General features: G+C 35.4%; 1 long non-coding RNA gene across 1 annotated transcript; it reads left to right on the top strand.

Annotated features, from left to right (window-relative positions):
* Nucleotides 1-548: 548 nt before the first annotated feature.
* Nucleotides 549-11,822, top strand: LOC140136665 (uncharacterized). The gene is made up of 4 exons (XR_011856730.1): nucleotides 549-623; nucleotides 3,506-3,578; nucleotides 8,062-8,184; nucleotides 11,385-11,822. It is a non-coding gene; the product is annotated as an uncharacterized lncRNA (long non-coding RNA).
* The last annotated feature ends 12,279 nt before the right edge of the window (nucleotides 11,823-24,101 follow it).

Below are 24,101 nucleotides of genomic sequence, written 5' to 3'. Positions count from 1 at the left end.
GACGTCACTTACAACACCCTCTGACACGAAGGGGACACTTACCGTTGCATTCAGTGGAGGGGGTGAAGGGTCACAAAACACGAAATAAAAAAACCCTCATGCATGGTGAAACAATTTATAAAGTTTGATTTCTTATCAGGGGAATAAATTCTGAATAATTACAAAAGAAAAGGCAATTTGGTATTTTCTATGCGGAGAAAATTGTCTAGAACTGAAAGGCCCTGTAAATCTATGGGGATTTTTGCGAGGTTGTTCCCTTTGCTTTGACAGTCGTGAGAAATGATGCATAAGCGCAATAGATGGAGCAATATTGTACCTTGGTTTAACTATCCCAGCATTTAATTAATGTAAATGGTTTTAATTAATATGTTGATTTCTCAAGACAATGGTTATGATTAATAGAGTTCATTGGTTGAAAACAATACCATCCTACCAATTAGTTAATGTTAAATTCATAATGTGGGTATTTCACTCGACATGCACCTGGTCATGATATTTGTATAAATACGCATAAGTCGATCAGGAATTGATCATAACTTGTTTGAAATATTTCGGTTCGATTACAGGGGCCTGTTGAAATCTTCACTTGATCATCAACATCAAGAGGGACTTCTCTATCTAAGGTAGGACGAGACAATTATTTTAGTCTTATTCATTTGTGCACAAAAGTATAAATATAAGTAATCAATAGATGGGTTATTTTGTTCTGTGTATTTTGATACCTCATTCGGCACAGTGCGACTTTATTCCTCCAAGTTATTCCAATTTGAATGGAAAAAGAGAACATTTCAAAATTGGATGTTTCCTCTTTCAGGGCGATTCGCACCGCGGCGTTTGTAAGCGTTTGTAACGGGGTTATCAGAGCGTGACATGATCAACATGCACTCGTTGTAGGCCTACTCAAAATTAACGTGCCAGAGCAGTGTAAATTTTGCCAATTTTGTAATGCTCTCTTCACTCAAATATTGGTATAAGTTTGTAGGCCTAAAATAAACCACATCGTGCCGAATGGGGATATAAAAATACGTAGAAGAAAATTCTTCATTTATTGACTGCTTTCTTTGGGAATTTAGGTTGAGTGTCTTTAAGATATTTCTTTTGTTTTAAGTGAACGGATACTGTGCGCAGTATACATGTGGTATACATATTGTATTATGTAGGGGAGAAGGGGGGTCTTAATGAACCAAGCAAATTAATTATCTCATCAACGCATTGGCGGATTTTTTTTTCGACAAAAAAACAGTGTATTCACATGTTTGATATACGTACGATTAAAAAATAAGAAGCCTTAGGAGTATGTGATCCTAGCATCCTCTGTTTATGACATTTTTCAGAAGATATCTACGAAATGCCCCTTTAAGGGATCTGGAATGAGCGTTTTGAGCGTTTCGACAGTATTTTTTGTGGGACATGAGAGCACATCAGACATATCGAATTGCATTTTAAATACGAAGAATGTCTTTCTGATATCAAATAATTTTCATTTTTTGAAATTCACAATATAATACAAATTTTATGACAAATTATTCAAATTTGATATTTGTCACATTTTTGATACAGAGGATGATTTTTAAAAGCACTTCCCAGCAAGTCTTACGGTTAGCACAGCTGTGTGAGTGAACATGACACCACTGCCCGCCCACTGCATACACACGTGCATGGTTAAATTTGAATTTGGACAGATATATTTACAATGAAAACACCTTCAAAAAGTTGGTCGATTTCACATTTTATGTTATCTACAGAAGGCGTGAATTATCCTTCATGCATACATCACTTTAGATCTGAAATCGACCAAGTAATAATGACACACGGGCAATTCTAAAACAACAGCTTTTGCACAGAGTTCAATGGGATTTGAAAAGTAAAGTGGCAGTTGAAACTCTAGTGATAACACTTTTACAGTGCATGATGGGGCTTCCTTAAATAATCCTCTGTTTTTGATATAACATCAGTCCTCGAAGTAAATTTTATAAATCTAATGATATATTCTTAAGTGCGGTTTTTAATAGCTTGTCTATTCAAAAGCGTTTTTGTCTCCATGTGGTCTCCCTGTTTGGTTTTGTTTTGGCTGGGTTTTTTCTCGCTGTTCGGGGGGAGTAATAAGGCAGTTTGTATTAATTGCCCCAGCTCAAGCCATATCAGTAATGTCACCCTTGTGAGGTAGTAACTGCGGCGGGGCTGTTCCCCTTCTTGATTGGCTGCCTTACGACCATGCCAGGCTCGTACCAATCAGATCTCTTGTTAGCGAGTGTCTGGTACTTCGCGTTTTTTCCCCTTTCCTCCTCATTCACTTTTTCGGCTGAAGCGGTCAGGTTCGTTTGAAAATCCCGCCCAACCCGCCCAGTTTTGCAGCTGGGGGAGGGTTCGGCGGGTCGTTCCCAGACCAGTGGTGTTTGGGGGTAGCTGGCCAGGTCTATGCGCACTGCGCAGTCCCCGTCTGGATGTGGGGGTGGGCTGGCAAGATATCTTGCAGCCGTGTGCTCAGCCAGGTATGGCATGTTTTTCAGGGGGATCAGGGTCTGGACCGTTTCTTTTTTGGTAGTTTCAATGGTCATGTCCGGGAAATATTTGGAGGTGTGTTGCCCCAAGTGGGATCCACCATCCAAATCATCAAATAATATGTCCAGAATCCGTTCCCACCTTTTTGTTCCCCATCAATGGGAAATCTCTGTAGATAGTCCTACTTGTTCGTGCATCAGTGTGGTGCTCTGACCGTTTCAGCTATTTCCGCAAAAAATAAAAGTTAATTGGGTGGTATCAAAAATTGGCTGTGTGATGGTTTTTTCTCAGTGCATGTAGCCTAAGACCCTCTGAGGACAAAGTGTATGTAGCTGGGAGGAAAAGCCACCGATCAATTGAAAATGTTGACCTTTCATATTGAAGATATGGATTTTTTCCCCAAAAGACCTAATTTTGTTTGGTGTTTTGGGAAAAAAATCCATATCTTCAATACGAAAGGTCAACATTTTCAATTGATCGTCGGCTTTTCATCCCACCTATACATACACTTTAAGTATAAATCATCAGATTTATAAAGTTTACTTCGAGTACTGTTAAATATCAAAATACCAATTTTTATCATTTGCCATTAAATGTGTATTAGGCCTACATTGCGAATTTCAAAAAATCAAAATTATTTGACATCAGAGGGACATTCTTCGTATTCAGAATGCAGTTCGATATGTCTGATGTGCTTTAATGTCCCACAATAAATATTGTCCAAACGTTCATACCCCATCCCTTAAGCAAAACCAAATGTTGGGTTCCTTGCAACCATCAGCAACCACTCTTCTGTGTTGGTGGATTTGGGTGGCCTTGTACAGGGTGTCCCATAAAAATCAGAACCATCATTGCGCATCTTTGCATCATCTTTTTCTTCTATTTATAATTAAATCAATTATAAATTTATATTTTGATACGAAAAAAAACCACTTTATGCCAACTTTATAATTGTTGTAGGTCTACTCATCACATCTCTGTAATACTGACTTTGTTCTTTTAGTGTGAAATGGGTCGACTGTTGCTGTTTGCGACGATCTGTCTCTGTATTTTAATACAAACTGAACTCAGTTTGGGTAAGTAGTCGTAACTTTTCACAAGTTCAGTTTGCTTTTCACCATGTTCTCAGGCCCGTAACCGGTGGGTGGGGTGGGGCCGACGCCAAACCCCCCCCCCTTAAAACTGCAAAAGGTCTGCTTTGTCTGTAAGAAAAATAGCGAAATTGGACCAAAATGTCACAAAATTGACAAACATATACCTATAGGCGTAGATCCCGATGGGAGTGGGAAGGGGAATAAATCCCCAATATTTTGCTAGGGGATGGTCCATACAATCATCCCCCCGTATGTGGATCTCTGATCAAAATAACTTCATTGGTCATTTTAACATAAAAAACCAAATTTTTGCGCGCTTCTCGCACATTTATTCCGCTTTTGTACCATATTTCCCAAGTTTAGCTTGCATTACCCAAATTTTTCACGCGCATTTGTACCATAAACGTATTTTGTCGCCAAAAGGTGCTGGACTCACTCTACCAAGCAAAACAATTTCCACCCCCCTCCCCCATGTCAAAAAGAAATCGACGCCACTGAATATACCCCCAACCATGAACTTTCTGTGAAATTTTAAAAAAATGGGATCCAAAAATCTAAAATTTCAATGATGTACTTAAAGTGTATGTATAGCTGGGATGAAAAGCTGTCAATCATATGAAAATTTCAACCTTTCATGATGCAGTCATGTCTACAGTAGAATTCACCACGACCGTTGCAGGGCTTAAACCCCATTAAAAGCTATTAAAGGCTTAATGTACGATTTCCTTCAAATTTTAAATTTGTCATTATATACTCAAAATGCTGAAATAATACTAGTAATAATGATCGGGAATGGTTTCTGTCCATTTTGAGCTGAAATAACGAGGTAACGTGAAAGAAACACTGCTTGTTATTTTGCCGTTTAACACGCAGTTCTATGGGCGGACATAAAGTCATAATTTCTTGAATTATGACTTTATGTCGAACTTTGCTCTGTTTACCTACAAACACAACAAATTTGGCTGATTCCATTTAGGTGCAAGTTGTGACATGTGTAAACATTACAAATATGCCAAAATCAAGTTTAAAAAAAATTAACCAAATTCATATTATAAGATCGTACATTATGACTTTAAGTAGTAGATAAAGGGTGAGAAACAGACCATTACCATAGATAATCGGTGTCTTGTTGAGGTATGGTGAGCATGTTAGTCGCTCGGAAAGCGAGACCCCGCTTACATATACGGCGAGCCAAAATAAATGAATTTGTTGTAATGGTGTATTCACTTTCCAAAAGACAAAATGGAAAAAACTGATGTATTATTTTGTAAAAGTTGTGGGTTTTTCCCAAAATAAAAACACCCCGAGATAGTGTAATATTCTTCCCATGTGTCCTGCGTGCGAGTATACGAGTCTATTTATTGACAAATGCAAAAGATTAATCAAATCAATACAGAATTGATCTCAATTGATATCTAAGTAATTGAAGTGGTTTGGTAGGTTATTCACTTGCATAGTTAATCCGATGGAGTGTATTAACCCTGTGACCATTGTTATTCAAATGATTAATGAATAATGCAAATTGTATAGAGTTTTCAACGTTTAGACTATGATCTATTTCAACACCATGAAATTTATATCTTAGAAAAATGTGAGTATAAGCAGATATTTGAAAAACCTAGTAACGTTGTGTCCAATGGTACTCCCCATTACGGGTAGGTCACAGTAAGGCTTTGCACCCCCAGCCTCTTGACTTGTAATGAGTACCGCAGGTTAGTTTGCGAAGCTCCCCTGGTCGGGTAGTATCCCGGGGTTCTTGCCTAGTAGCTAATTTGCATGGACCGTTGAGCGTTTTTGGGTTGGGCAATTAGATAAAGACAGATTCCCTTCTAAAGACCAATGGCAAGTTATTATACATGTACTGAGTATACATTCAACGAAACGGTTACTTTTTATTTATGAATATTTACTTCGTTATGTTAATTAAAATTTAATTTGCATAAATTTAACTGAGCACCAGTGGCGTTATATGAATACTGTTATACGGACTGCAGGAGCCCTCTATAATTTTATCTTGTCATGTAACATTTGCATTTAAATCGAGCTGTAAATGCATTTGTTCCGTAATCCTATCCGAGACAAGTAACCAACTCAGATTCTGCATGTATGTTGTGATCCTTTCCATAGTGTTTCTAGAATGTCCATGGTGTTCCTTTTGTTTAGCTCGCTGCCCGAGACCGTTATCTTGAGCTATTGTGTTGATAATGGTATCTGGGCAGCTAGCTACCTCCATTGCTCTAGGTAATGGTCGAGGCAACGAACCTTAAACAAAAAGAATACAATGGATAATCTGTGAATAGAAAAGGGCTAGACGTATATACCAAGATAACACTCATTCTGGGTGTTTCTACTGGGGAACGGTTGATGTGCCCAGTGGAAACAGATCAGTTCAGAGTGATGCGGTGTGGACACCCGGCAACCGTGATCCACCCAGTGAGGTAGACGATGTGGTGTGACACCCGTTATTTCTGTCAGTGGAAACACAACGGTTAACGGTTGCTGGGTGTTGAACATCTTTTATGTTGATTTCATGTATCACATCGTGACCTTAAAAGCAGCTTGGGGTCAGGAAAATACTTTCAGTACTTCCGGTACACACCGCAGCCCTTATTTTAAGCGCCTGTAGAAACGTGGTGGTTGTTGCCTGAATCGGATTGTGGGTTACCCGGTAATACCGAGTAAAAATACAGGGTGCTCAGTGTAAACACGCAGATTGAAAACAGCTCAACTATGTTACATCAGATCTTCTCTGGTTAAATCCACACTACACATGTTTCTGTTTTACCTGTGCAATGAGCAATGAGCTGGTATTATAGTTTCAGTTGGGTGAACGATTATAAAGCAAACGCATGGTAACAATTGGGCTATTCCAGATGTATTCCGCACCCCCCCTATGGAAGACACTTCCGGAATACGGGGCTAAATTGACAGCCGGAATTCACATGTCAGGAAAAACCCATGGAAGACACTGCCGGAATTGTGGTAATATGTCTAATATGGCCAGCCGGAATTAACGTAAATGTAAATGTCTTCCATAGGGTTCCAGCTGGAATTAGAACATTTTTTGTTTCCAGCCAGAATTCAAGTAAATGTCTGTCATAGGTTAATCGAGATGGTGATCATAAGTGAAGATTCTGCTGGAATTGGAGCATTTTTGACCATTTTCCAGCCGGAATATTAAGAAATGTGAATGTCTTCCATAGGCACATCATCATGGCCTTTCACAATCCCCACTCTTGTTTTTTCGTTTATTTTAGCAGCCGGAATTTCACCTAATCTCAATGTCTTCCATACCTTCCAGCCGGAATCTCTGCTAAAAATGACTGCTGGAATTCTAGACACATCTCAATTCCAGCTGGAATTGTATTTTTTTAAATGTCTTCCATAGGGGGGTGCGGAATACATCTGGAATAGCCCATTACTGTGTGGGCCTTTGTTCACGAAATGAGACAATAGTGTGCATATTGTTAACCATAATTCTTGAAAATGAGAAACATAATGGCTGTGGACCGTAACACGGTTTGGAAATAATTTCTTCATATTTTTTGGTGTTATCTGTCGTTTACATATCCTTTCTAAAACACAAAAGTGTGAATATTTCCAAACACCTAAATTAGCTAAAAATTTAGGACATGTTACAAAACTATATTTTCTAGAATTTCAGAAGAGTACTTTAAATATTGGCCGGTTATTTTTCACACAGTGACGTTAACAAGGCAATGTCCTATTACCTATAACATACACTAAAACACCAAAGTGCGAATATTTCCAACATCTAAATTAGCTAAAAATTTAGGACATGTTACAAAACTATATTTTCTAGAATTTCAGAAGAGTACTTTAAATATTGGCCGGTTATTTTTCACACAGCGACGTTAACTAGGCAATTTCCCATACTTCTAACATACACTATTTGTAGAGGTTACGCGTCAATGGTGAGAGCACTGTGTATTGTGTATAGGAAAACGGACAGTAACTGCAGTATGTCTTATTGAAAATACAAAGTTTTGATCCCAAAACACCAAAAAATGTCTTTTTGGAAAAATTGATGGTCGGCTTTTCATCCCAGCTACATACAATTGAAGTACATATCATTAGATTTATAAAGTTTATTTCGAGGACTGTTAAATATCAAAAATATAATAAGAAGTATCAACTTTTAATAATTTACTATAAAATTTGTATTATCTCGAATTTAATTTTTTTAATCAAAATTATTTTCAGAACGCGTATTCAGAATGCAATTCTATAATATGTCTGATGTGCTCTCAGGTCCCACAAAAAATACTGTGCGAACGTGGCTATCTGAGGTCTGCCCTAACCATTCATTAAAAGTATTCCATTATAAGTTTTAAAGGGACACACAGTATAATTTGGACACCCCTTACATAGAGTAACTTGAGGATCAATAAAACAGGGCATCAAAATGACTGTGTATTCCTTTAACATGTTTTTCTGTGAACAGGTTGCAATGGGTGTACTGGCGATGGAAAATGTGCATGTTGTTGCATAAACGGCAAATGTCTACCGAATGGCGCATGCTGGTGTTCTTCGGGTTTTAGTGGCACATTCTGTCAGAATAACGAAGGTAAGTAATACGTCAAATCTGAAAATATACCGTTTTATGCAGGGGGGGGGGGGGGTCCCATGGGAACCCATGCTAGATCCAGGTTTCCTGGAGGTAACCCTATACTGGGACAAGTTTTAAATAAGCCCCCCCCCCCCCCAGAACACCAGATGTACAAATAAGTTTTGAAAGTCAAAAAGTCACATTTTGTTCTATATATCCCTTTGGAGACTAGAAGAGGCAAATTTGATATGTCTAGCGGAACTAGAAGAGACTTTTGGAATATGATACCCCTAGAGTCATTTTTTATGTGATACCTCCAGTCTCAAAACTAGTGGTATATATCACTCTCAGAAAAAAAGGTGCTACTTAGAACCTTTTTTTGTCCTCTATGTAGAACCCTAAGCAGTAATAAGGTTCTAAAAAGAACCTTAAAAGGTTCTATAAAGAACCTTAAAGATTTAAATAGGCCTGGGGACATTCTAATTCATTCATTCAGGGACTCATCACAAAGTTAAGAAAAGTAAAACGTAGTGTTAACCCTTTATAGTACTAAAAAATCATTTTCGTGGATAAAAAACCTTTTTTCTGTTCTACTAAGAACCCTTTGAGGGTTCTTTCTTTAAGATTCTTTAAAGGTTCTTCAAGCTTAAGGTTCTACAAAGAACCTTTTCTTAGCTACACAACCTTTTTGGTTCTACAAAGAACCCAACTGAAACCCAATGGGGTTCTTTGTAGAACCAAAAAAGGTTCTCTAGCGAAGAAAAAGGTTCTTTGTAGAACCTTAAGCTTGAAGAACCTTTAAGGAATCTTAGTAGAACAGAAAAAAGGTTTTTTATCCAAGAAAATGATTTTTAGTACCAAATGGGTTAACACTACGTTTTACTTTGATTAACTTTGTGATGAGTCCCTGAATGAATGAATTAGAATGCTCCCAGGCCTACTTCAATCTTTAAGGTTCTTTATACAACCTTTTAAGGTTCTTTTTAGAACCTTATTACTGCTTAGGGTTCTACATAGAGGACAAAAAAAGGTTCTAAGTAGCACCTTTTTTTCTGAGATAAAAATGGACTCGTGTCTAGTTGGGGTTCTAAGCTACATTCTTGATTTTCCTAAAATGCTTTGTGTTTGCTGTGTTATATGTGCTGTAACCAAGCAAAATCAGTCTGAAATCGGGCGTATTAAATTTTAATTTTTATACTTTGATGTATAAAGCATTTGCAAAGCTACATTTTGCAGAAAAATACATTGAAATTGGACTGTTCCAAAGATATGAGCATTTGAAGGGTTTCAAAACAATAGGAAAGAGAAGAAATTATTTCCTTTGTTTGACTATCTCAAAATCAATATTTCCGACTTCTGACTGATTTTGCTTGATCACATTACATAAAGACCCTTTGCGGTTATTCATAGAATCATTTAGAAAGGTTCTGTACAGAAGACAACAGTTTCTATTAAAACAATCAATGTATAAATAAAAAAAAGCATCATGGATTTCTTTTCGCCAGCGCATAGGGCGCTGGTACCTAATTCTGAGATGGGGTTTGTGTACACTAAAGATTAGCTAAGATTATAGCCTTCTTCTATTGGTATGAATTTTTTTTTTACTTCTCGTGGTGGAAATGTTTTTGATGTCTGCTAATTCGATTTGCAAGGAAAAGAAAGTATGTTTTGCCGTTTCAACGAACGAAAACGATTGAGTATTGCCAAAGTTATGTTTGAATTAATTATGACTTAAAAAGTTATCATAGGTTAGGCCTACACATATAAACATAAACTTGTTCAGCAATCAGCATATCAAAAAAATGACATGGTCAAAGCGGGGAATGATCACGAGGTCATATCAGTGGACTACTGATGTTTGGTTGCCTGTGAGTGCATAATTGATATGTTGATAACAGATCTAATAATGTTGTGGAATCAAAATCTTCATTATATGGACCACATTGAAGTCAAAGTAATTATCTATCCTATCCTTATCGTTTTATGGATAAAATTGACTCAAAATGTTATTGATGATATTATTGCTATCTTTAACATCAGTTTTGTCTTTTCAACGGGAAAAATCCGATTGAAAATAAAGTTTTTAGGGGCTAGCTATAATATTGAACAATATATCCCATATTTTGACATGCACTTATAGAAAATAAATAAATTATTGTCTTACTTTATAAATGATAAATACTGTAAAATGACACATAACTAAAGTGAGGCCAATTTCTATCTTTTTTATTTGATTCATAAAATTACATTCAACAAAATGATTGAAGACTGAGAAAACACACAATGCAGATGCCATGTCCATAGCTTTGCAGGAGTTTCGGACAAACAATCAACACATTAAAAAATACAGTTTAAAAGTGAAGATTGTAGTGAATGATCAGTCCTTTATCATGTGCTTGCCACTATCTACTTTATAGTAAACTATACATTGCGAAATAATATAAAATTATTTTAAAATAAAATGTGCATGTATATATAAGTTGAGTTAACATAGCGAATTAACTAACAACTGCAGTGTATTTCTTGATTTTTATAATAAGCATGGGTAAAAAGCAGTAAAGACAAAAATACAGAACAATTTGGAGTAATGAATTAAAGAGTTGACAGGAGTAATATAGGAGTTAATGTGTTTTGCTGTTTCAGTGTGCATGTTCTCACCATTGATGGTTTGGTGAACTGTCATGTAACATGGATGTAAGCGTGATCCTAAAAATGCCTTTCACGGTGACCCAAACTATTTACAAGACCTCTTCTGCATTGACGCTGGCCTTCCCTTTTAAAGGGAATTTTTATTATATCATTTTTCAATAGATATGCACAAAAAAGCTTACTCCCAAAATTTCATTTGATTCCGATTTTGCGTTTGCGAGTTATGAATGATAATGTGTATTGCGCTGCTCCGTAGACAATGTGTTGTAATTTCGTTCTGGTATATACCAGAACAAAATTCAAATTTGCTAAATTTGCTAATTTTGTTGGTAAACGAATTAACCTGCAAGAAATTTTTGGTACATAAACATTACGTATCCAGAGGTTTCCAGTGGTATAAAAATCTCAACTTTTTGTGAGAAAAGTAGGGGATGAGGCTGTGGATCACGAAATGCCTTTTTAACGATCAAATGATAAAAGTTGATTATTTACAACTGATGATGGCTGATATGTTTCTAACATACTTAACATCAAATTTCTATTTTTTTACTTTCTTTCTGTTCATGCAGGACTGTATGGATGAGATGGGGGAATCTTCCAAATCTACGACAGAGATAATATACAATAAGCATGTAATGCAGTGTGTTCTTTAATGAATCAGGGGGTTGACATTTCAATAAGGGGTCAAAAATTTGAAAACAAACAAAAACAAGGGCACATTTTAGGTGGTTAGAGCTTTATTTGAAGGTGTCGGGTTCAGGTATATTAGTCTCAGTTCGTAGACTGGGGTGGTGAACCCCAAATCGGCTGCAAAGACCAAACTGATGTAATGACAACTTGAATGAATGTTTCATCGGAGAGAAATGGGTTTTTTAATCTAAGCAGAAAAATCCTAAAACTCTAAATGTACGCTACACTGCAAAAATATTTTAAACTGTTTAAATATTTTAAACAACTCAGGTTGTGTAAGCATCAGGTTTAAATTTAAAAAAATTACGTTATTTAAATGTGGCATTTAAAATAATCCGAGTTTAAAACATTTTTTACTGATAGTATATAGCAAAACATACTTGTAAGCAATATTATTCAATAAATACTTTCATTGCACCATAAAATGTTGTAATAAATGTGTTTTCTTGAATGCTCCGTATGTTGCTATAATTATATTTGTAGCATGATTTCAGAATAATGTAGAATTCTATCTACAAGCAAATATGCCTCTAAAGGAATGGTGTTTTTTTTTTTTTTTTTACGAAAGGCAGACACCCTCCACAAAACATTTATTTGGAATTTGCAGACACCCTCCACAGGGAACACGGTGGCCAAGTGGAACGGGCTCCAACTTTGACTCATAGTCGGAAGGTTGTGGGTTCGAGCCCCGGCAATGCCATCGTGTTGTGCCATCAAGTAAGGCACTTTATCTCGATTACTCTTCTCCACCCAGGTGTATAAATGGGTACCGGCATTGTTAAATGCTGGGAAGGTAACAGACTCGAGGTGGAGGAGGTGTGGCGATCCCCACAGCAACAACATGTCCTAATCGCTAACGAAAGAGCACTCCGTCGTATAAAATACAGGTTCGACTCCTTTACCACCTTTAAGATACCCTCCACAAAAACTTGACTTGGAGTTTGAGCAACTATACTGATACAGACAGGCAGCAATACAAACATGTATTACAGACTTGACATTTAATATGGAATACTTTTTCGCAAAATTCCAAGACTGGTCTGGTAGACATCTGCATAAACCGCACGGCTTAATATTACTTGGGTGTGCCGGGAGATAGTTTACGTTATGGCGCTCATAATGTAGTGAATTTGCCTAAAATGGTGGATTTAAGGGGGAACTACACCCCTGCCCAATTTTGTGTCTATTTTTGCATTTTTCTCAAAAATTGTAGGACAAGCAAGATATGTATATTATAGGGGCAAGGACTACAACTACTGCACTAGAAATTTTATTTCAGCACAGACAACAGTTGTGAAGTTACAGTCAAAAATGAGGGAAAACCAATATTTGATCAATAAAACAATAACTACTTGCTTTGAGTTGCTGACGTTTCAGTACAGTAGTTGTAGTCCTTGCCCCTATAATATACATATCTTACTTGTCACCAATGTCTACAATTTTTGAGAAAAATGCAACAATAGGCCCAAAATTGGCCAGGGATGTAGTACCCCCTTAAGGAGACTGACTTTGATTTTTGTTGATGGATATTTCACCAATACCATATCAGCAGTAGATGGCTACTTCATCAATACCATATCAGCAGTAGATAACATTGTTCTGTTATTATCAAATTTATTTATCAGGTGATATTTCCTAAACTTCGTCAGTAATTGGCATTCGTCAGAGCTGAAATGCACTTGCAATGTACCAATTTTTTGTTGCAAATGGAGCAGCTTAAAAGATGGTTCTTAAAAGTGGTTCGTGCTCAGAAAGTTTGAGTGAAATGTTATAAACTTACGGTACAAAAACAACTGTTTCGGATTACTGGTTGTCCAATGAACTCGCGCTGTTAATTTGTGTACAAAAAGTTTATAACACTTGGCCCCAGATGGCCAATCAAAATTTCTGAGTATGTACCGCCATTTTTTCAAAAAGCTCCACCCACATTCAAAATTGGTACATTACAAGTGCATTTCAGTTCTGATCAACATTTATTGGTATTTAGGTTTAGTATACATATCACCTCAAACTTCAATAAATTTGATAATATCAGAACAAAGAAAGTTCAGAAATTAAGAATTTTTACCCCACACAAAGACTCAAATTAAATCCGCCGTTTTAGGCTAATTCTCTACAATGAAACTCGTGGAAAGCACATTTTCTATCAAAAATGATTTGACATCATCTCCCGACACCCCCAAAAATATTTAAATCGTGCCCTTTCAGATTAGTCTTGGTACTTCGTGAATAAATATTCCATACTAAATGTCAAGTATGTACTTCATTAATACATATCAACAGTAGATAGCTTCTTCATCAAAACCATATCAGCAGTAGATAGCTACTTCATCAACACAATATCAACAGTAGATAGCTACTTCATAAATACCATATCAGCAGTAGATAGCTACTTCATCAACACCATATCACCAGTAGATAGCTACTTCATCAACACCATATCAGCAGTAGATAGCTACTTCATCAACACCATATCAGCAGTAGATAGCTACTTCATCAACACCGTGTCAGCAGTAGATAGCTACTTCATCAACACCATATCACCAGTAGATAGCTACTTCATCAATACCATATCAGCAGTAGATAGCTACTTCATCAACACCATATCAGCAGTAGATAGCTACTTCATCAACACCGTGTCAGCAGTAGATAGCTACTTCATCAACACCATATCACCAGTATTTATTTATTTATTTATTTATTTATTTATTTATTTATTTACGAAGTAGATAAGGCTGACTTGCCAGTAAACAAAGTGCTCGATCCGTAAAGGAGAGTGTAAGTATAAACAGAAGTAATGCAAAAATTAAATTTTTATGCAACTGGCAGTTTATGCCAAGTGTATAACGATTGTATTTATATATGTGTGTGATTGTGCTGTAGTTTCTTAAAAGACCAGTATGCCTGATGATTCCATCATGGATGAAACTGCCAGTTGCATAAAAATTTAATTTTTGCATTACTTCTGTTTATATATATATATATTTATTTATTTATTTATTTATTTATTTATTTATTTATTTATTTATTTATTTATTTATTTATTTATTTATTTATTTATTTATTTATTTATTTATTTATTTATTTATTTATTTATTTATTTATTTATTTATTTATTTATTTATTTATTTATTTATTTATTTTTATTATTTATTTATTTATTTACATTTTGTTTATACAGGGTAGCCTCATCAGCACTTAGTGTTGCTCTCACTGAGGTCCCTACAAATTCATACAAAGAGTCTAATGCTTTTACTACACAACATGTTATAATACAATAATTGTATTAATTAAAATGTACATTCATTTTGAACCCACATTAAATAGCTACGTCATGAACACCATATCAGCATTAGATAGATATTTCATCAATACCATATCAGCAGTAGATAGCTACTTCATCAACACCATATCAGCATTAGATAGTTATTTCATCAATACCATATCAGCAGTAGATAGCTACTTCATTATACCCATATCAGCAGTAGATACCTAATTCATCAACACCATATCAGCAATAGATAGCTATTTCATCAATACCATATCAGGAGTAGATAGCTATTTCATCAATACCATATCAGCAGTAGATAGTTATTTAATCAACACTATATCAGCAGTAGATAGCTACTTCATCAACACCATATCAGCAGTAGATAGCTACTTCATCAATACCGTGTCAGCAGTAGATAGCTACATCATCAACACAATATCAGCAGTAGATAGCTACTTCATCAACACCATATCAGCAGTAGATATTTGCTTCATTAATAACACTACATCAGCAGTAGATAGCTATTTCATCAATACCTTATCAGCAGTAGATAGCTACGTAATTAACACTATATCAGCAGTAGATAGCTACTTCATTAACACCATATCAGCAGCGGATAGCTACTTCATCAATACCATATCAGCAGTAGATAGCTACTTCATCAACACAACATCAGCAGTAGAAAGCTAATTCATCAATACCATATCAACAGTAGATCAATACCACTTCATCAACACTATATCAACAGTAGATAGCTACTTCATCAATACCACGTCAGAAGTAGATAGCTACCGGTACTTCATCAACACAATATCAGCAGTAGATAGCTACTTCATCCATACCATATCAGCAGTAGATCAATACCACTTCATCAACACCATATCAGCAGTAGATAGCTACTTCATTAATACCATGTCAGCAGTAGATAGCTACCGGTACTTCATCAACACAATATCAGCAGTAGATAGCTACTTCATGAACACCATATCAGCAGTAGATATTTGCTTCATTAACACTATATCAGCAGTAGATAGCTATTTCATCAATACCATATCAGCAGTAGATAGCTACTTAATCAACACCATATCAGCAGTAGATAGCTATTTCATTAACACCATATCAGCAGTAGATAGCTACTTCATCAATACCATATCAGCAGTAGATAGCTACTTCAACACCATATCAGCAGTAGATAGCTACTTCATCAATACCATATCAGCAGTATATAGCTACTTCATCAACACAATATCAGCAGTAGATAGCTACTTCATGAACACCATATCAGCAGTAGATATTAGCTACTCCGTCAATACCATATCAGCAGTAGATAGCTACTCCATCAATACCCATATCAGCAGTATAGCTACTTCATCAACACAATATCAGCAGTAGATAGCTAATTCATCAATACCATGTCAGCAGTAAATTGCTACTTCATCAACACCATATCAGCAGTAAATAGCTACTTCGTGAACACCGTATCAGCAGTAGATATTTGTTTCATTAACACTATATCAGCAGTAGATAGCTATTTCACAAATACCATATCAGAAGTAGATAACTACTTCATGAACACCATATCAGCAGTAGATAACTACTTCATCAACACCATATCAGCAGTATATAGTTACTTCATCAATACCCATATCAGCAGTAGATAGCCACTTCATCAACACCATATCAGCAGTAGATAGTTACTTCATTAATACCCATATCAGCAGTATAGCTACTTCATGAACACAATATCAGCAGTAGATAGCTAATTCATCAATACCATGTCAGCAGTAAATTGCTACTTCATCAACACCATATCAGCAGTAAATAGCTACTTCGTGAACACCGTATCAGCAGTAGATATTTGTTTCATTAACACTATATCAGCAGTAGATAGCTATTTCACAAATACCATATCAGAAGTAGATAACTACTTCATGAACACCATATCAGCAGTAGATAACTACTTCATCAACACCATATCAGCAGTATATAGTTACTTCATCAATACCCATATCAGCAGTAGATAGCCACTTCATCAACACCATATCAGCAGTAGATAGTTACTTCATGAACACAATATCAGCAGTAGATAGCTAATTCATCAATACCATGTCAGCAGTAAATTGCTACTTCATCAACACCATATCAGCAGTAAATAGCTACTTCGTGAACACCGTATCAGCAGTAGATATTTGTTTCATTAACACTATATCAGCAGTAGATAGCTATTTCACAAATACCATATCAGAAGTAGATAACTACTTCATGAACACCATATCAGCAGTAGATAACTACTTCATCAACACCATATCAGCAGTATATAGTTACTTCATCAATACCCATATCACCAGTAGATAGCTACTTCATCAACACCATATCAGCAGTAGATAGTTACTTCATTAACACCATATCAGCAGTAGATAGCTACTTCATCTAAACCATATACATAGGAAATACTAATGAGACCAATACGTATATCCTTACTTCTTAATTGCTCGATATATTGACCATTGAGTCAATAAACTAAGTTAGGGATGAGTTAGGGGTTAGTGGTGATTCCACTAGAAGCATATGATCTGGGGTTGGCAGGGACGTAGCCATGGGGTGGGGGAACTGCCCCGGAATAAAATGGGGGACAGTAAAGACTAAAGTGTCCTTAAAATGACTATAAGATGGACAAATGGGACGAAAATGTAGGGTTTAATTATGGGCCCGTCCCTTTTTGCAGTTGTAGAGCCATATTTTGCCTCTAAAAACTACGGTGTGAGCTTTTCCCTTTTTTGCTTGTAGGTTTTTGTAAAGAAGATCCTAAAGAAATGCACGCCAACGTGCACTTGCCCCTGGAAATCCCATGCCACTTCATCAACACCATATCAGCATTAGATAGTTATTTCATCAGCACCATATCAGCAGTATATAGGTACTCCATCAATACCCATATCAGCAGTAGATAGCTATTTCATCAATACCATATCAGCAGTAGATTCATTATACCCATATCAGCAGTAGATAGCTACTTCACCAATACCATATCAGCAGTAGATAGCTATTTCATCAATACCATATCAGCAGTAGATAGCTATTTAATGAACACTATATCAGCTGTAGATAGCTACTTCATCAACACCATATCAGCAGTAGATAGCTACTTCATCAATACCGTGTCAGCAGTAGATAGCTACATCATCAACACAATATCAGCAGTAGATAGCTACTTCATCAACACCATATCAGCAGTAGATATTTGCTTCATTAACACTACATCAGCAGTAGATAGCTATTTCATCAATACCTTATCAGCAGTAGGTAGCTACGTAATTAACACTATATCAGCAGTGGATAGCTACTTCATTAACACCATATCAGCAGTAGATAGCTACTTCATCAATACCATATCAGCAGTATATAGCTACTCCATCAATACCCATATCAGCAGTCGATAGCTACTTCATCAATACCATATCAGCAGTAGATAGCTACTTCATCAACACAATATCAGCAGCAGAAAGCTAATTCATCAATACCATATCAACAGTAGATCAATACCACTTCATCAACACTATATCAACAGTAGATAGCTACTTCATCAATACCATGTCAGAAGTAGATAGCTACCGGTACTTCAACAACACAATATCAGCAGTAGATAGCTACTTCATGAACACCATTATAGCTACTTAATCAACACTAAATCAGCAGTAGATACCCAGCAAACACAAAAACGTTTTAAAAACGTTTTAAATGGTTATATTTTGGATTTTGGTTTATGTAAAAACGTTTTAATAACATTAAAATGTCGGGTTATAAAAAGGTCATGATAACCTTTTAAAACGTTTTGTATGAAAAACACATTACAACAATAGTTTTAAATGTTTTCAAAAAATGTTATTGTAAACTATTTTTGCAAACATTTTTGCCAAATATTGTGTCAATACTTAAATAACATTGTGTTAAAATGTTTGAACCCAGCAAACACAGAAATGTTCTTAAAATGTTTTTTTCAAAACCTTTTAATAACATTTAAATGTCGGGTTATATAAAGGTCATTAAAACGTTTTTACAACATTATTGAAAATATTTTGGTGAAACATTGTTCGCAAAATATTTGTTCAACCCAAAAATAACATTCTGTTTCGATGTTTTGTATCAAGTTTTCAAGAATGTTTTTGGAATGTTATTAAAACGTTTTATATCCTTTATATAACCCGACATTTAAACGTTTTCTGTAAAACATTTTTGTTTGCTGAGCAGTAGCTTATCAAAAATGTTTTTTAAGGTTATGAAAACGTTTTATACTCTTAATATACCCTTTAAATACACCGACATTTAAACGTTTTCTGACAACCTTTTATAACCTTTTGCGAATGATGTCGAAAACGTTTTGTGTTTGCTGGGTAGCTACTTCGTTAACACCGTATCAGCAGTAGGTAGCTACTTCACCAATACCATATCTGCAGTATATAGCTACTCCATCAATACCCATATCAGCGGTAGATAGCTACTTCATCAATACCATATCAGCAGTAGATATAGCTACTTCATCAACACAATATAAGCAGTAGATAGCTACGGTACTTCATCAGTAGTTTTAACAAAAACCGTGACAACATTGAAATTTTCTTATCAAATTTGAAACACACTTTTTCTGTAATTGCAATGTCAGAAACTTGGTTTAAGGAGGATCAATCCAATTTAATTGATATTACCAATTATAATTTAATTAGTGTACCACGGAAGAACAGGAAAAGTGGTGGTGCTGCTTTGTATATTCATAATTCGCTTTCTTTTAAATTAAGAAAGGATCTTGATCTAATTCAGCATGACTCTTCTGTTAATGTTATTGATCATTCTGAGTCTATCTTCGTTGAAATTATGAATTCAAAGTGTAAGAATATAATTATTGGTAATGTTTATCGTGCTCACAAAACTGACGTTGATTCATTTAATTCTGATTTAAACCGTTGTCTTGATGTTATTGCAAATGAAAACAAGCATTGCTATATTTCAGGTGATTTTAACTTAGACCTTTTACAGCACGAGAATGATTTAAAATTCAGAATTTCCTTACAAATTTCTTTGATCATAATATGTTTCCACTTATAGATCGCCCCACCAGGATAACGTCACATTCTGCCACACTTCTTGATAATATTTTCACTAATGTTTTTGATAAGAAAATTAAGTCTGGTATATGTGTGTCTGACATCACGGATCATTACCCTATTTTTCAATTTACTGATTATATTTCATTGAAATATAATTTTGTTGGATCCACACATGGTCGTTCATTTACTCAACGGAACATTCATTCATTTACAAATCACCTTCAATTAACTAATTGGAATCATGTTCTTAATGAGGAATCTGTTAGCCAAGCGTATAAGTTATTTATTGATAAACTGTCTATATTATATAATCGTTGTTTTCCCGTTAAGGCTAAACGTGTGAATTTAAGTTATAAGCGTATTCCTCATAAACCATGGATTACAACTGCTATTTTAACATCCATCAATCGTAAGGATAAGCTGTACCGTAAATTTAAATCTTCTCCAACAGATGCCAATAAGCGTTTACTAGTAAATTATAGAAATACTCTTACCAGTCTGATTCGTAATTCTAAAAAATGTATTATTGTAATTTGCTCAGTGAACAAAAGCACAATCTCAAACAAACCTGGAAAATCCTTAATGATCTTTTAGGAAGGAAGCGTAAGCAACCTCTTCCAGATTGTTTTGATATAAATGGCACACCAACAACTAATCCTGAAATGATTGCAAATGGTTTTAATGATTTCTTCACCAACATTGGTCCTAAATTAGCTAAAATATTCCTCCTACACATGTTTCTTTTGATCACTTTTTGAATAATATTCCTTCTCCCCAGAATTCACTTTTTCTTACACCAACGGACACGAATGAAGTTATCAAAACATGTGCTTCTCTTAGATCTGGTGCAAGTCCTGGATATGATGAAATTAGACCTGATATTGTAAAACATGTTAAACATCTGATTGCTTCTCCGTTGGTTCACATATTTAATTTGTCTATTTCTAATGGAATTTTTCCAGATGAGCTTAAGCACGCTAAAGTTGTTCCTATTTTTAAAGCTGGCGACTCCCATTTATGTAACAATTATCGCCCAATTTCAATCCTTCCTGTGTTTTCAAAAATATTTGAGCGTATTATTCACAAGAGACTTTATAATTTTCTTACATTTTATTCATTACTTCATCAAAGTCAATTTGGTTTTAGGACAAATTATTCATCCTACATGGCTGTTTTAGAGGCCTACAATATGATAGTTTCTAACCTTGATAAAGGTCACCATACTTTGGGTATATTCCTGGACCTCTCCAAGGCTTTCGATACGATCAATCATGATATTCTCATTGAGAAACTTCACCATTATGGAGTACGTGGAAAGGCTTTGGAGTGGTTCAGGAGCTATCTTACCAACAGAAAACAATTTGTTGTGTTTAATAATTGTAAATCTTCTTTAAGTACAGTTCAATGTGGTGTTCCCCAAGGTTCTGTATTGGGTCCCCTTCTTTTATTATTTTCCTTAATGATATTGTTTATTCTTCGAAAGATTTGTCCTTTTTTATTTATGCAGATGATACAAATGCTATTATGTTCAATCCGAACCTTGATGAACTTATTTGTTCTGTTAATAATCAATTAACTAATATTTCTGTATGGTTCAAAGCCAATAAGTTGTCCCTTAATGTTCAAAAAACGAATTATATTATGTTTAAAACCGTCATAGCAATCGCACATACCACAATACTCATATATTTATAGATGGCAATGAACTTATTAAAGTAACTCGTACTAAATTTTTGGGTGTTATTCTTGATGAATCTCTGACATGGTATGATCATACCTCTTATGTTACCAATATTGTTTCAAGATATAGTGGAATATTATTTCGTCTAAAGCACATTCTTTCGTGTGATACGTTATTTACCTTGTATAATACATTAGTTCTACCTCATCTACACTACTGTAATATAATTTGGGCAGATCCTAACAATTGTAATTTGAATTCTATCTATGTGAAACAAAAGAGAATTATCAGGTTATGTACCAATTCTAGCTGGCTGGCCCATTCCAGGGACTTGTTAGAAGGACAAAACCTTGAAAAGACTTAAAATTCAAATCTAATGGATTTAAATTTTACTCTAATAAAGATTTGAATTTTAAGTCTCTGAAAGGTTTTGTCATTCTAACAAGTCTCTTAGACTTATTTTTAAATCTTAGGAATTTAGAGAGTACATCACCTTTATTTGGACAGTTAAATACTTTGAATATTTTTGATATTCATAAACTTATCAAAGCTTTATTTATGTATAATTTCAGTATTAACAACATGCCTTGTAACTTCATTAACACCATATCAGCAGTAGATAGCTACTTCATCAATACCATATCAGCAGTAGATAGCTACTTCATCAATACCATATCAGCAGTAGATAGCTACTTCATCAACACAATATCAGCAGTAGATAGCTACTTCATCAACACCATATCAGCAGTAGATAGCAACTTCATCAACACCATATCAGCAGTAGATAGCTACTTCATCAACACCATATCAGCAGTAGATAGCTATTTCATCAACACCATATCAGCAGTAGATAGCTACTTCATCAACACCATATCAGCAGTAGATAGCTACTTCATTAACACCATATCAGCAGTAGATAGCTACTTCATTAACACCATATCAGCAGTAGCATAGCTATTTCATCAACACCATATCAGCAGTAGATAGCTACTTCATCAACACCATATCAGCAGTAGATAGCTACTTCATTAACACCATATCAGCAGTAGATAGCTACTTCATTAACACCATATCAGCAGTAGCATAGCTACTTCATTTACACCATATATCAGCAGTAGATAGCTACTTCATCAATACTATATCAGCAGTAGATAGCTACGTCATCAACACCATATCAGCAGTAGATAGCTACTTCATTAACACCATATCAGCAGCATATCAGCAGTAGATAGCCACTTCGTCAACGCAATATCAGCAGTAGATAGCTACTTTATCAACGCCATATCAGCAATAGATAGCTACTTCATCAACACAATTTCAGTATTAGATAGCTACTTCATCAATGCCATATCAGCAGTAGATAGCTACTTCATCAACACCATATCAGCAGTAGATCGCTACTTCATTAGCACCATATAAGCAGTTGATAGCTACTTCATCAATACCATATCAGCAGTAGATAGCTACTTCATCAATACCATATCAGCAGTAGATAGCTACTTCATCAATACCATATCAGCAGTAGATAGCTACTTCATCAATACCACTGCTCCACAGCGGAAATTGCCCGAAGTGGTCACAAATTGTCAAGTAGTATAAATTATCAGATTTATTCTCAGATTGCCACCTCAAATCAAGCGAGTGTCACCCCCTGGAATGCCATCTATTATCAAGCAACTGATGCTCAAAACAACAAAAACATGGTGTGATTTTCATAGAACAAGTTGTGGTACCATTTGGATCATGATTAATCGCAGCACATCTATTGATCAAGGCAAGACGCGTGAGTTGTCCGCTCTTAATAGATTTCAATTTTGTAAATCCGGGGATCATTAGCGTCAAAGTTCTACCGAACAATAACGTAGGAGCAAAATACGCAAACGTGTTAGTATTTTGTTGCACCTTTCCAGTAGTTTTGGGGGAACAAAAGGAGTCTTCGTAAGCATCAAACTTGGGTAAGTACAAATTAAAAAATTCACATCATTAGCTATTTCTGATGATAGCTATTTCATCAATACCAATATGATCAGCAGTACCCGATAGCTACTTCATTAACACCATATCAGCAGTAGATAGCTACTTTATCAATACCATGTCAGCTTTACATTGCTACTTCATCAACACCATATCAGCAGTATAGATAGCTTCTTCATCAGTACCAATATCAGCAGTACCCGATATATTAGCTACTTCATTAATACCATATCAGCAGTAGATAGCAACTTCATCAACACCATATCAGCAGTAGATAGCAACTTCATCAACACCATATCAGCAGTAGATAGTTACTTCATCAACACCATATCAGCAGTAGATAGCTACTTCATCAACACCATATCAGCAGTAGATAGCTACTTCATCAACACCATATCAGCAGTAGATAGTTACTTCATTAACACCATATCAGCAGTAGATAGCTACTTCATCAACGCCATATCAGCAGTAGATAGCTACTTCATCAACACCATATCAGCAGTAGATAGCTACTTCATCAACACCATATCAGCAGTAGATAGTTACTTCATTAACACCATATCAGCAG

Source organism: Amphiura filiformis, chromosome 2 (genome assembly GCF_039555335.1).
Source record: "Amphiura filiformis chromosome 2, Afil_fr2py, whole genome shotgun sequence".
In the NCBI taxonomy this organism is placed as follows: Eukaryota; Metazoa; Echinodermata; class Ophiuroidea; order Amphilepidida; family Amphiuridae; genus Amphiura; species Amphiura filiformis.
This window is presented reverse-complemented; position numbering and strand designations above follow the sequence as displayed.